This window comes from Lepidochelys kempii, chromosome 25 (assembly GCF_965140265.1).
Source record: "Lepidochelys kempii isolate rLepKem1 chromosome 25, rLepKem1.hap2, whole genome shotgun sequence".
Classification (NCBI taxonomy): domain Eukaryota; kingdom Metazoa; phylum Chordata; order Testudines; family Cheloniidae; genus Lepidochelys; species Lepidochelys kempii.
The window spans coordinates 7,234,541-7,246,875 of NC_133280.1; the positions used below are offsets into that span (position 1 = coordinate 7,234,541).

Consider the following 12,335-nt stretch of genomic DNA (forward strand, 5'->3'; position numbering starts at 1 on the left):
ATGAGGGTGGTCAAGTGTCATGTTTCAGGGTATAAGATGATCCCTTGCAGGGGTCAGGAAGGAATTATTTCCCCCAACTGTAGCATTGCACAATTGACCAAGGAAATGATATGCAGTGTTCTAGCTGTGTCAGTTCCAGGATGAGAGGCATGGTGGGTGAGGTAATGTCTTTTATTGGACCAACGTCTGTTGGTGAGAGAGATAAGTTTTCGAGCTGCACAGAGCTCTTCTTCAGGACTGGGAAAGGTCATCAGAGTGTCCCAGCTAAATACAAGGTGGAACAATTTACACTAAATTAAATTGTTCGACCTTGTATTTAGCTGTGACACTCGGAGTACCTTTCCCACACCTGAGAAGGAGCTCTGTGAAGTTCAAAAGCTTGTCTCTGTCCCCAACAGAAGTTGGTCCCATAAAATATATTTCCTCCCCCACCTTGTCTCTCAGGTAAATTATAGATGTTTCCACTTCCTTTGAAACATCAGTGCTTGGAGATAGAGTACTGCACTAGATGGACAAATACTCTGATTCTAGTTTCAGGCTGCAGGACTGACCAATGCTTTGTTTGTTTGGTAAGCAGTTGCAGGCTATGAGATTAGCAATACCTGAGGTTTGATCTGATATACCAATTCTTATGTTCAAACCAAAGTGCAATTAGGCTCGGTTTGCATTGTCTACCCAGGAGGGGCCCAGGGCTGGCCTAAGAGGAATGCTGCAAGTCCGGATGGAGGTGCAGCATGCTGGGTGGAGGAGATGGCTCTGTGCCTGGGCTCGAGTTAAAGTCTGTCAATCTCCCACTTTCAAAAGCCACGGAAGGCCCAAAGTTCATACAACAATAACAATTTGTGAAACGGAAACAGTTTCCCAAGCCCTGGGCTTTAGGTTATAACAATCAATGTGAAACAAGATCCCTAACCACACCAAAGCTTTCAACATCTTAAATGCTGTCCCTTGGAGTGAAATTCACATACAATTTATCTAAGGTCCCTCCCCAAAACTTTCACTCTGGCCTTTTCTGACTAAGATGTTCTTGGTGCCAAAAGGAAGGAACAAGCTCCGCTTGTAAACATGAGTTCTCCAGGCTGTCCCCAGGGCCATGGGGAAAGGAGAGTCAGCACCTCCAGTCCCAGGGGCACAGGGGCACAGAATGTGCCCTCCACAAGTGGTCAATTTTTTTTTCTTTCTTGTGCCCCTACAATCAATTGAAATATTCATTAATGAACTCAGGCTCGGAAGGATTCGATTTTTTGCATGTAACGTCAATTTCACTGCACACACACAAACCAACTAAATTTACAGAACGGCAAAGAAAGAAAAACACTGCTTGAGAACTTAGAGTGTGATTTAAAGATATGTACTTTGTATATGTTGCATTTGATGTTGACAATTTGTGTTTTAACGGTGACAAAGCTTTAACTTTTTGAACCTCAACTTTACCGTCATTCGATTATTGTCTGGCTCCTGCTGTTGTGACCTCACCCCTAATTTCCCACCACTGTGAAAATATATAGATAAAAATAGAAAAAAATCATTCTGCCAAGTCTATTCATAGTATGATCAAATTAAGTACGAAATCCCACATAAATGATATCTGTACCTTCATCTGCCTGACTCAACAGAAATATAAAATTTGTCAGCTGCACGGAAAAGCTTTTTTAAATATACATAATTAAATTAGCCCATCAAAAAGATGACCTAATCATATCAGATTCAATTGTTTAGACTCAGGCAAACTAGAATCCTTAAGGTTATTTTAACCAGAAAACACTTTGGGCTGCCAAATTCTTCTCTGGTGTCAATCCTCTAAAGCAAATGGGTTTACACTATGGATGAATTTGCCCATTGTTACTCTTTAGTGGGTAATTTTGAATAAAGAAACCTCATAGCCTGATAATAATCAGAACAAAGTAATTTATTCCAGCTAAAGTACAGGGTAGTTTTACAGGATAAGAGTAGATTTTGTGATATTTTGGCCAAACTAGAAGCAGAGAATCTCACAATATAACCTCATAAGAATAGGCTACCAGGCCCAATTTGTGTGTGTCCGTTTTGTTTTTAATACACTTTTTTGGACATCGGAGTCATACAATTTAAGGCCAGAGATCAATGCAGTGCTGAAAGCTCTTGCAGAGCAGGGCATTGACACAAACTACATCAAACTACATGTTTATTCCCCACCCACACTGTTCCTCAGACGTTCTTGTCAACTGCTGGAAATGGCCCACCTTGATTATCACTACAAAAGGTCCGTCCCGTCCCGTCCCCCGCTCTCCTGCTGGTAATAGCTCACCTTACCTGATCACTCTTCTTACAGTGTGTATGGTAACACCCATTGTTTCATGTTCTCTGTGTATATAAATCTCCCCATTGTATTTTCCACTATATGCGTCTGAGGAAGTGAGCTGTAGCTCACGAAAGCTTATGCTCAAATAAATTGGTTAGTCTCTAATGTGCCACAAGTACTCCTTTTCTTTTTGCAGATACAGACTAACATGGCTGCTACTCTGAAACCTACTAAAGGAAGCAAACTCTGACTGCACTACGGATATAACTGTTCAACACTCCCCTTTGCATCCCTGTCAAAAAAGGTGTGAAACAAGGAGAAACGGTTTCACCATAATGCTTCACAGCCAGTCTTGAAATGGTAATGAGGCAGATGTACTGGAAGGGTGGAATCAGCATCAATGGAGAGCAGTTAAACCACCTCAGATTCGCGGATGATATCATGTTGAATGCCGAAAACACTATCAAACTACAGAAAATGCTGCAGGAACTCACCACGAAAAGCAGCCAAGTTGGACTGAAAATGAACCATTCTAAATTGAAATGTATGCGGTCTGATGCCTTGCCCAAAGTCCCAATAATAGTCAAGGGAGAACAAATAGAAGAATCTGAACAATACATTTATTTGGGTCAAAAAATTAACATGCGTCACGATCAGGAAGCTGAACTTTCACGAAGAAAGAAAGCTGGTTGGCATATATTTAGTTCTATCAAGGATATCCTCCAAGGAAAAATCAACAAGGCAACACATGCCAACCTCTTCAACTCAACAGTACTGCCGGCAATGTTGTAAGGCAGCAAAACACGGTGCTGGCAAAAATAGAGGAGCAACAATTGTCTGTCACAAAGAGGACGACGAAAAGAAGAATTCTGGGGATTTCAATCCGCGACCGACTCCCCATTGAAGAGATCAGGCAGCAGAGTGGAGTGCAGGACATCGTTGTTGAAAGCAGTAAAATGCGATGGGCCGGGCATATAGCTAGGCTCACTGACAATCGATGGACTGCAGCTGTTGCCAAGTGGTACCCACAGGAACTGAAATGACCACTCGACCGACCTCCAAATTGATGGGAAGATTTCATTGTGAAAAGGCATGGTGGCACATGGAGAAGGAAGGCCAGGATAAGAGAAGAATGGAAGACGTGTTGTGATCAGCACAATCTATATGAGGGCTGAAGGACCGATCGATCAAGATGATTAAGGTGAAAACTGGTGCAGATTTAGGTTTAAAGGTGACACCTCCCACTCATGGCTGGCAGAGTCAGGGAAGGGGCACCAGGAAATATACATGATGCCTTATATAATTGTCTCCACTTCACTCCTTGCCCATTCATTTTCTGACACTTCTAGTCTATCATACAATCATAGACGATTAGGGTTGGAAGAGACCTCAGGAGGTCATCTAGTCCAACCCCCTGCTCAAAGCTATGTTCTCCTAAGAATTTAACAAAGGCTCACAGTCCATTATGAAAAGGAAAAAGCTGCTTTAAAAAAGGGCTGGATAGATCAGTCCCTGCAGCTTAACATTTAGTTGCTGCAACCCCTCCCCCTTGTTTAGAAACACATTTGTCTAAAGACAGACACCACAAGTCTACTGCAAATGTGGGTTTCCGAAAGTGGACGTTATAGTGGATAGTTCCACTTTCTGGACTTTCTGCAAACACTGCTCTGCTAATACAGCTCAGTCTTGGAATCAGAGACCCACAGGGTTACAAGGGACATCTAGTCTAGACCCTGCCAAGATGCAGGATTTGTGGTGTCTAAACCATCCAAGACAGGTGACTATCCAGCCTCCTTTTGAAAACCTCCAGAAAAAGAGCTTCTATGACCTCCCTCAGCAGTCTGTTCCATTGTCCTACTGTTCTTACAGTTAGGAAGTTTTTCCTGAGATTTGATCTAAATCTGCTCTTCTGTCATTTGAGCCGAGGGCCTCTTGTCCTGCCCTCTGTGGCAAAAGAGAACAACTTTTCTCCATCTTCTTTACATCTCAGTCTTTAGCAGCAGCACCTTGTGGTAGCGAGTCTTGCCCTTGTTTCCTCCCAGTTCTGCCAAAGCAGCTAAATCCAGGCCTACAGCACCCCTGCTATCCCTGTCCTGGGTCCCCAGACAGTTCTGCTGATTAACCATATTCCTGACCCTTTGCCTGCCCTTCCATTCCAGCCCGAAGTCAATCATGCAGGGTGATTTTGTGATGCGTACGTATAAGGACCATGCTGTGGACACCAAATGCATGTTCACTTATGCCCAGAGTCAGAACTGGAGCCTTGGTTTCTAGAGGTGAAATGATTTCCAGGGTTGTGAGTTCAATCCTTGAGGGGGCCATTTAGGGATATGGGGCAAAAATTGGGGATTGGTCCTGCTTTGAGCAGGGGGTTGGACTAGATGACCTCCTGAGGTCCCTTCCAACCCTGATATTCTATGTTTCTGTGATTTCACGCTCACCTGTGTGTCACTGCCATCTGATCTTGTTACTACATTTTAACCTGCCATGAACTCAGTTCTTCCTCCCTGAGAAAAACAAGAGATGACTGCGAGAGAGATGAGTTTGGAACCTGAAGCTACCCCGAAGATACATAGAGGCTGGCATTGACTAAACAAAATCAACAAGCACATGCCTGGAGCTGCAGTAATCTCCTACTGTCTGGCAAGTTCAAACTTGATGCATTTACCTCAAATTCTTAAGCCTGATGAGGAATATCAGGAAAATGCAAACCATTCAATTGCAGTGTTTGTTTCTTGATTTTATTTTAATGTATGCAGTCCCAGAAGCCTTCCACTGCAGCAAAATAAATAAATCAGATGACCTGAGAATGAATCACACGGATCAGATGTGTCTGTATTGTAAGAGTCACGCAGAAAATGTCCCATCCCTAGGATGATTTGAGTACCTGTCACAAAGATCAAAATCAGGTGTGTGTATTTCTTTTTTTTGCTAGGGAAAGTTGGTCATGAAAATACAGAGTTAGATAAACATGCTGGGGTCAAAGCAGCATGAATGGCTAAGTAGCTATGGAGTGAGAGGAAGAGTTCCGTCCTGGATGAGAAGCTTGTTAAATGTTTAAAAGCAAAGAGTAGGAATAAATGGTCAATTTTCAGCACAGCAAGGTTGATAGCTGTGTGTCCCAAGAGTATGAACAAGAGGCAGGATTATTTAGTAATGATCTGGAAGAGAGGGTAAACAGTGAATGACATAACATTTATGGAATTCAAAAGTATTTAGGTTTGTCAAGACTAGAGAGGATTTTGAGAAATTTCCAAGGACCTAACAAAGCTACGTGTCGGGGAGGAACTATGTTGATTTGAAAATAGTTTCATCTGAGATGCTGTCATAGGAGAAATGACAAGCAAAATTGTATGATGGGGTATGTTGTGGGACAAAGGGCAAAAGGACCACATGGTGCTGGGTGCATGGAGACACAGAGGCTGGGATCCCTGGACGGAAGCACTACTCAGACTGCTTGTTCAGATTTTGTGGGGGAGCGGGAGCGTGAATTTGAAGGATTGTTAGTTGGCTCCTCTGAGGGAGGGAGCAGGCTCACAGAGGCTCATGAGGGGAAGAACTGCCGGGCTCTTATAAGATGAGGCAGGCCCTATTGCACTAGGAAGTAGGAATGTTACTGAACACTAGTGTGTTGGTTATGTTATGTTTACATGGGTTAAATAAAAGTGTAGTGTTTTGTCAAACCCAGGAGTCAGAGATGTGGTCAGTCGGGGGGTTTTAAAGAGATCGGCAGGGCCCTCAAAATAGAGTTAAGAAAAATAGCCACAACTGTCCAATAAAGAGGCTGTTCTAGCACCCTAGAGACACCCCAGTGCTGAATAAGGTGTGAGCCAAGGAAGGGGCAGGTCATGACACTATTTACCTGTGCAACATGAGGGTGGTGAAACCCTGGAATGGGTTCCCTAGGGAGGTGGTGGAATCTCCATCCTTAGAGGTTTTTAAGGCCCGGCTTGACAAAACCCTGGCTGGGATGATTTAGTTGGTGTTGATCCTGCTCTGAGCAGGGGATTGGACTAGATGACCTCCTAAGGTCTCTTCCAACCCTGATATTCTATGATTCTATGATGTCAGATGAAAGTAAATGTAGACAAGTGCAAGGTGATATCCATTAGAAGAAAAAGTTTGAACTACTCATAGACATTGATGGGTCCTAAATCTGCTGGAAGACCCAAGCTTCATTGTAGAGATCTCATTACGAACACATGCTCAGTGAGCAGTAAGACATTAGGTTGTATGCGAAAATGAGCCATAATGCTGAAAATATTATCATGCCATTAATTATAGAAAGTGATGGCACATTCCCACCTTAAATATTATGTTCAATTCTGGTCACCTTATCTCAGAAATGACAGGTTTCAGAGTAACAGCCGTGTTAGTCTGTATTCGCAAAAAGAAAAGGAGTACTTGTGGCACCTTAGAGACTAACCAATTTATTTGAGCATGAGCTTTCGTGAGCTACAGCTCACTTCATCGGATGCAACCGATGAAGTGAGCTGTAGCTCACGAAAGCTCATGCTCAAATAAATTGGTTAGTCTCTAAGGTGCCACAAGTACTCCTTTTCTTTTTATCCCAGAAAGTATAAATCAGAAATAGAAAATGACAAGGGTCTTGGAATGGTTTCCATCTGAGGAGAGATTGCTAGGAATACTTCATTTTTAGAGAAGACATTAATCATGTGAGACATGCTAGAAGTAACAATAATTAATGGTTTAGAGAAGGTAAATCAAGTCCACCTATTTACCCTGTGTCCCTGGTAATATGAGCAGACAGGAAACTAAATATAATTAAAAGGCAACAAACTTTATGTATGTATGCACTTTAATTAAAGTTAAGAGGAAATAATTTTCTACATGAGATGTATTTAACATGAGGAACTCATTGCCACAAGATGTTGAGGCCAAGAGCTTAGCAGAATTTCAACAAAAGGATTAGACATTTGTGTGAAATTAAACTATCCGCAGGTATACTAGCTAGGATAAAAACGTATTAAGGACATCAACTCCCTGCTTTGGACCATAAGCCAACCCACCACTGTCTGGGTTACTAAGAAAGTTGTCCCAGGAAAGGCTGCATTTTTGCTGCCAAAACCACAACCCATAGCTCGAGCCAAATTTATGCCAAATTTTTCTGGCATAAAATGCAGATTCGGCAACATGAAAGCATTTTGTGAATTCGTGTCAGTTTCGCCAAGTTGTTTCAGTTAAAAAACTCCGAAAAAGTCAAAACATTTCATTAAATACGTTAATTCCCCAAAGCAAAAGGTTTTGAGTCAGAACTGTCAGCAAACTGGAAAATCGGTGAGGTGCCCAGTTCACCACGGGTGCCCGCCCGTTTCGTTCCATTGGTGACAGCAGGATACAGGGGTGGGCTCCGATGTGCTTCCAATTATTTGGTCTGAAAACTCTCACATCCTGTCTCCACTACAGCTTCTTCCAGCGGTGGGACTGGTGGAGCTAGGCTGGTACATTAAGCCGTGCATTTTTGCATGGGGCTGGATCACCTGATGATTCCCTGTTCTGTTCATTCCCTCTGGGGCACCTGGCACTGGCCTCTATCAGAAGACAGGAAACTGGGCTAGTCGGTCCTTTGGTCTGACCCAGTATGTCCGTTCTTATGTTCTTATGTTTGCAATATAGCCAATTCCCACACACAGGGTATAAGGAAGACATTTCTAACCCCTGTATGGGATTTCAGGTAGATAGAGTCCTTACCTCTAATACAGTGACTAAATCATGATTCTGCAGGACCCTCTTCCCAGCCTGGTGTTCTGTGTGAATGGGAAACCACCAGAAATCCTGATGAGTGATTTGTAGTCTCAGGGCAAGTCTACACTATTCTGACAGGAGCGCGTTCTCCCATGGGCCTAATGACTCCACCTCCGTGAGAGGCGGAAGCTATGTTGGTGGAAGAGCATCTCCCCCTGACATTGCGAGATGTGGACAGCGCTTAAGTCAATGTAACTTACATCGCTCGGGGGGGGGGGTGTCTTTTTCTCACCCTGAGTGATGTAATTTACATAGATTTAAGTGGTAGTGTGGACCAGCAATAAAACTTGATAAATCCAGGCTGCTTTTATCTGCCAGCTAGCTTAACTAATGATTTAACTATTAAGCAATGAGAAATCTCAGGACTGAACTCATGCATGAAGTTCATATCTGAATGTTATCATCCGTATGGATTCCCCAGCTTACCCCCACCCCTCAAAAAAACCACCCACCAACACCCCACCACCACAATCACCACTCACTCACAGATCAGAAACTGCATTACAGTCCCTCTGGTTTCAGCGAACTGCTGGATGCGACTGTTTGGGGAGCCTTCACCAACACTATTTGCTCAGCATTAAGTGCCACAAACCCAGCACTGAGTTGGTTTCAGATTTTAATACCCTTTGCCATGGACATGGTCAACAGGAGAAGACCCGTGATGGGTCTGCCACAGACTGAATTTTTTGGAAAATTTCAGCCAAGATTCTTCAGCCATTTCCAAGAATGAGGCTAGTGAAAAAGCACTTTGGGCTGCCTGTCTTAAAAATGTTGGCCAACCTCTTCTTTGAGAAGCTCGAGTGCCCCCCAGCTTTGGGACAGGGACTTGACATTTGGCTGGGGGGGTGGCTTCTGTGGCAGGGATGTGCCCTTTGCCACCTTATCAAAATGCACCCAACTTTGGCCATTTGCTAAGCCTCTGAAAAAAAAATCAGAGACCACACATGTGCAGCAGAGATTTGCTGAGCTGAGCTTTTAGCTGCAAAAGAGTTCATCTGCACTGAGCATGCGCCAAGCCCAGCCAAATTTTCCTGCTATTGCAGCTGTGGCTTGTTGGGTCTGTTCAGGTCTGGGGCCAGACAGTGGAACTGAAAGCAAGGAGACAGTGTCTCCTGTGCTCCCGTTGCCCTCGCTGCTGGGCTCAGGCAATATGGAGGAGGAGGATGCCTAATCTGAGTGCAGAGGGGACAAGAGCCAGACCTGGGGGGTGGGGAACAGATTGGGACAAGAAATCCTTGGGGTGGGAAACTGAGACTTGGAGTTGGGGTGTGGGAGACCGGGACTGACGAGGGATGGAGACTGGGACTGGGAGCTGAAGGTGGTCAGGGGCAGAGGGTTGGGAGCTAGCAGATCAGGGGCTAGTGGGGTAGCCTATGGAAAAATAGTAAGTGATCAGGCAATTCAGCCCTGTTTCATAATGTATATGCACAAGGGAGCTGAATTAAGGTTGCACAAGGCAACCATAATTCTGGCATTTCCTAACTTTTGAGTGCTTGACTTTGCAACCTAATACTATTCTTTTAATCCAGAGGCTTTTTTGTATACTATGAACTCTATTGCTGTACATCGTATCTGATACACTACTTAGTTCAGAGACTACACTGTACCCGAAAACCTAAGGCCAGACCACTTCCACCAAAGCAGTTAATCAGATGAAAAAGAGGACGATTTATGAATGCACATTTCACAGTGAGAATATTCAATACCTTTGATCAGAGCTCTGCCACAGAACAAGTAAATGAGCCAGATGAGATGTCCAGATCCTTTGCAACTCGGGCTGTGCACATACACCCACTTAGTCGGCATGAATAGGACAAGAGGAACTTTAAGCTGGCTGTAAGTAGGCAGTAAATCTTACTGTCACAGTTGTCAGGTTTCAGAGTAGCAGTTGTGTACTTCTCTTTCTGGCAATGACCCCAGAATCAAAGGAACAGACACCCAGCAGACCCAGGCCTAGTTAATAACAGGCGTGTTTATTAAGGCGTGGAATTCAGAGAGGGGGGGACAGTTTGCCTTGCCCATAGCTGCCCAGAAGCGACTGTCTGCATTCTTACAGAGCTTGAGGGCGCACACAGGCTCTGACCAGCTTGGTGAGCAGGAGCCCTTGGCTAATATTCAGAGTAGGGTCTCTGCCATACCACTGATCATATTCTAACCTGTTCGAAATGCTGCTGCCCTGTCACAGTCTACTCTGTTGGTAACCGTGGGGCAATGTCGGGCATGGCATGCTGCAAAGAGCGGAGCTTGGCACAGGCCAGGGGTTGGTTGTGGTGGCAGCAGTGGTGAGCTGGAGCCAATTCGCACTGGTTCGCTAGAACCGGTTGTTAAATTTAGAAGCCCTTTTAGAACCGGTTGTTCCGCAAGGGGCAACCAGTTCTAAAAGGGCTTCTAAATTTAACCGGCCAAAAGTGGCGCCTTAGGTGCCGACTCCACGGGTGCTCCAGGGCTGGAGCACCCAAGGGTAAAATTTGGTGGGTGCAGAGCACCCACTGGCAGCTCCCTGCCCCACCCCGGCCCCAGCTCGCCTCACCTCCGTTCCGCCTCCTCCTGTGAACGTGCTACCCCGCTCTGCTTCTCCGCCCCCGCAGGCTTCCCACAAATCAGCTGTTCGCGTGGGAAGCCGGGGCAGGCTGAGAAGCAGGCGGCAGCTTCCCGCTCAGGCCCAGGGAGGCGGAGGTGAGCTGGGGTGGGGGGGGGTGCGAGGAGGGCCACCCGCGCCGCAGCAGGTAACCTGGAGGGGGGCGCAGGGGAAACGCTCCCCACCCCAGCTCACCTCCGCCACCCTGGGCCTGAGTGGGAAGCCGCCACCTGCTTCTCAGCCCTCCCCGGCTTCCCGCTGAACAGCTGATTCATGGGGAGCTGCTGGGGCACGGAGAAGCAGAGCGGGATGGCGCATTCAGGGGCGGAGGCGGAGCGGAGGTGAGGTGAGCTGGGGCCGGGTGTGGGGCGGGGAGCTGCCGGTGGTTGCTCTGCACCTACCAAATTTCCCCCATGGGTGCTCCAGCCCCGGAGCACCCACGGAGTCGGCACCTAAGGCCACACTTTTGATGTGATCAGTGGGGGGAGCGGCTGGAGGGACCTGCCGGATGCTTCCTGGGAGCTGCTCACCTTGCCCCCCAGCAGGTCCCTCTGGCTCTTAGGGGTGGGGTGGGGTGGGCACCCACTATGGTGGCCCACGAGACCCTCTTGCCCAGTTCTGGGGGCAGTCAGGGGACATGGGAAGGGGGTGGATGGGGCAGGGGTCGGGGGGGTCAAGGAACACAGGGGGTTGGATGGGGCAGGAGTCCCGGGGGGCAGGGGTGGGTAACAACCCCCTTGTGGGGTGAGGAGGGAACTGGTTGTTAAGATTTTGGCAGCTCATCACTGGCCGTACGATCCAGCATGGTCAATGGTTGGATGAATAGGTTCTCCAACATATAGACATTCCCTGCGGAACCAGCACAGAGTTAACTCAGTGCCTGCCATCCCACAAGACACCACCGGTGGATTGCATAGCTCCAAGCCACCGAGCAGGTCAGATGGTTGTATTCCCCTAATTGCATGTCCGGACACATTTCTCCTTACTGTCCCAGGGTCTTAATGATCATGGACAAGTTGTTGGAGGAGGGTGGTGCCTTCAGCCCAATTCATTATTGCCTCGCATCTTGCATGGTCATTTCCACCACTATGCAGGGAATGTGTGTTTTGTGTAGATTTTGTGTGTGCGTTTGTGAAGTATTTCAGCTGAAGGAAGCCAGTCTCTATCCTTGTCAATTCAGCCCCTTTCACCAACACTACAGTTAATTTCCAAATGTAACGAGAAAAACTTGGAACCCGGCTGCCCCTGCACTTATAAATTCCATCGCTAATGAGGGCTTGATCCATTCGTCTTGAATCAGAGTTGCTGATTCTCAGTACTTCTGAGGCTCAAGCACTTGATAAGTCATCATTAGATTAAATATTAACCACCAAATAAGTGAATCAGAAATGTGCACCCCAGGGGCTAGACCCCAAGCAAGGAATAAAGAGTGTTGCAATCTGACTGCATGTTCATACAGGCCCGTGCTGGAGCCGCTTTAAAATGTTAGTGAATAGTTCAAGAGGGACTCACAGTTGAAGCTTCTGTTTGTACAGATTAATGGGTTTGTGGCTTGACAGTCAACACAGCGGAGTTTCGTTCACCACTCCTGTAAAAAAGCCACAATTGTCACTTCCTCAAAGCAGTGATAAATCTTGTCTCCGTTAATGGAAGTGAATTCCATACAGCAATGGCACTGAGTTTTATTAACATATCCTGTGAATCAAGGAA

General features: G+C 46.0%; 1 protein-coding gene across 4 annotated transcripts in view; it reads right to left on the minus strand.

Annotated features, from left to right (window-relative positions):
- The window catches only part of LOC140903232 (uncharacterized), a 252,585-nt gene that overhangs the window by 53,988 nt on the left and 186,262 nt on the right, over positions 1-12,335 (minus strand). For 3 of the 4 annotated variants that reach the window (XM_073324185.1, XM_073324189.1, XM_073324184.1), the window contains exon 2: positions 12,138-12,213. The exons of the other annotated variant lie outside the window; for it this stretch is intronic. The gene's annotated coding sequence lies outside the window, so the exon portion shown is untranslated. The remainder of the gene's footprint in view (positions 1-12,137; positions 12,214-12,335) is intronic. 4 annotated transcript variants of the gene reach the window in all.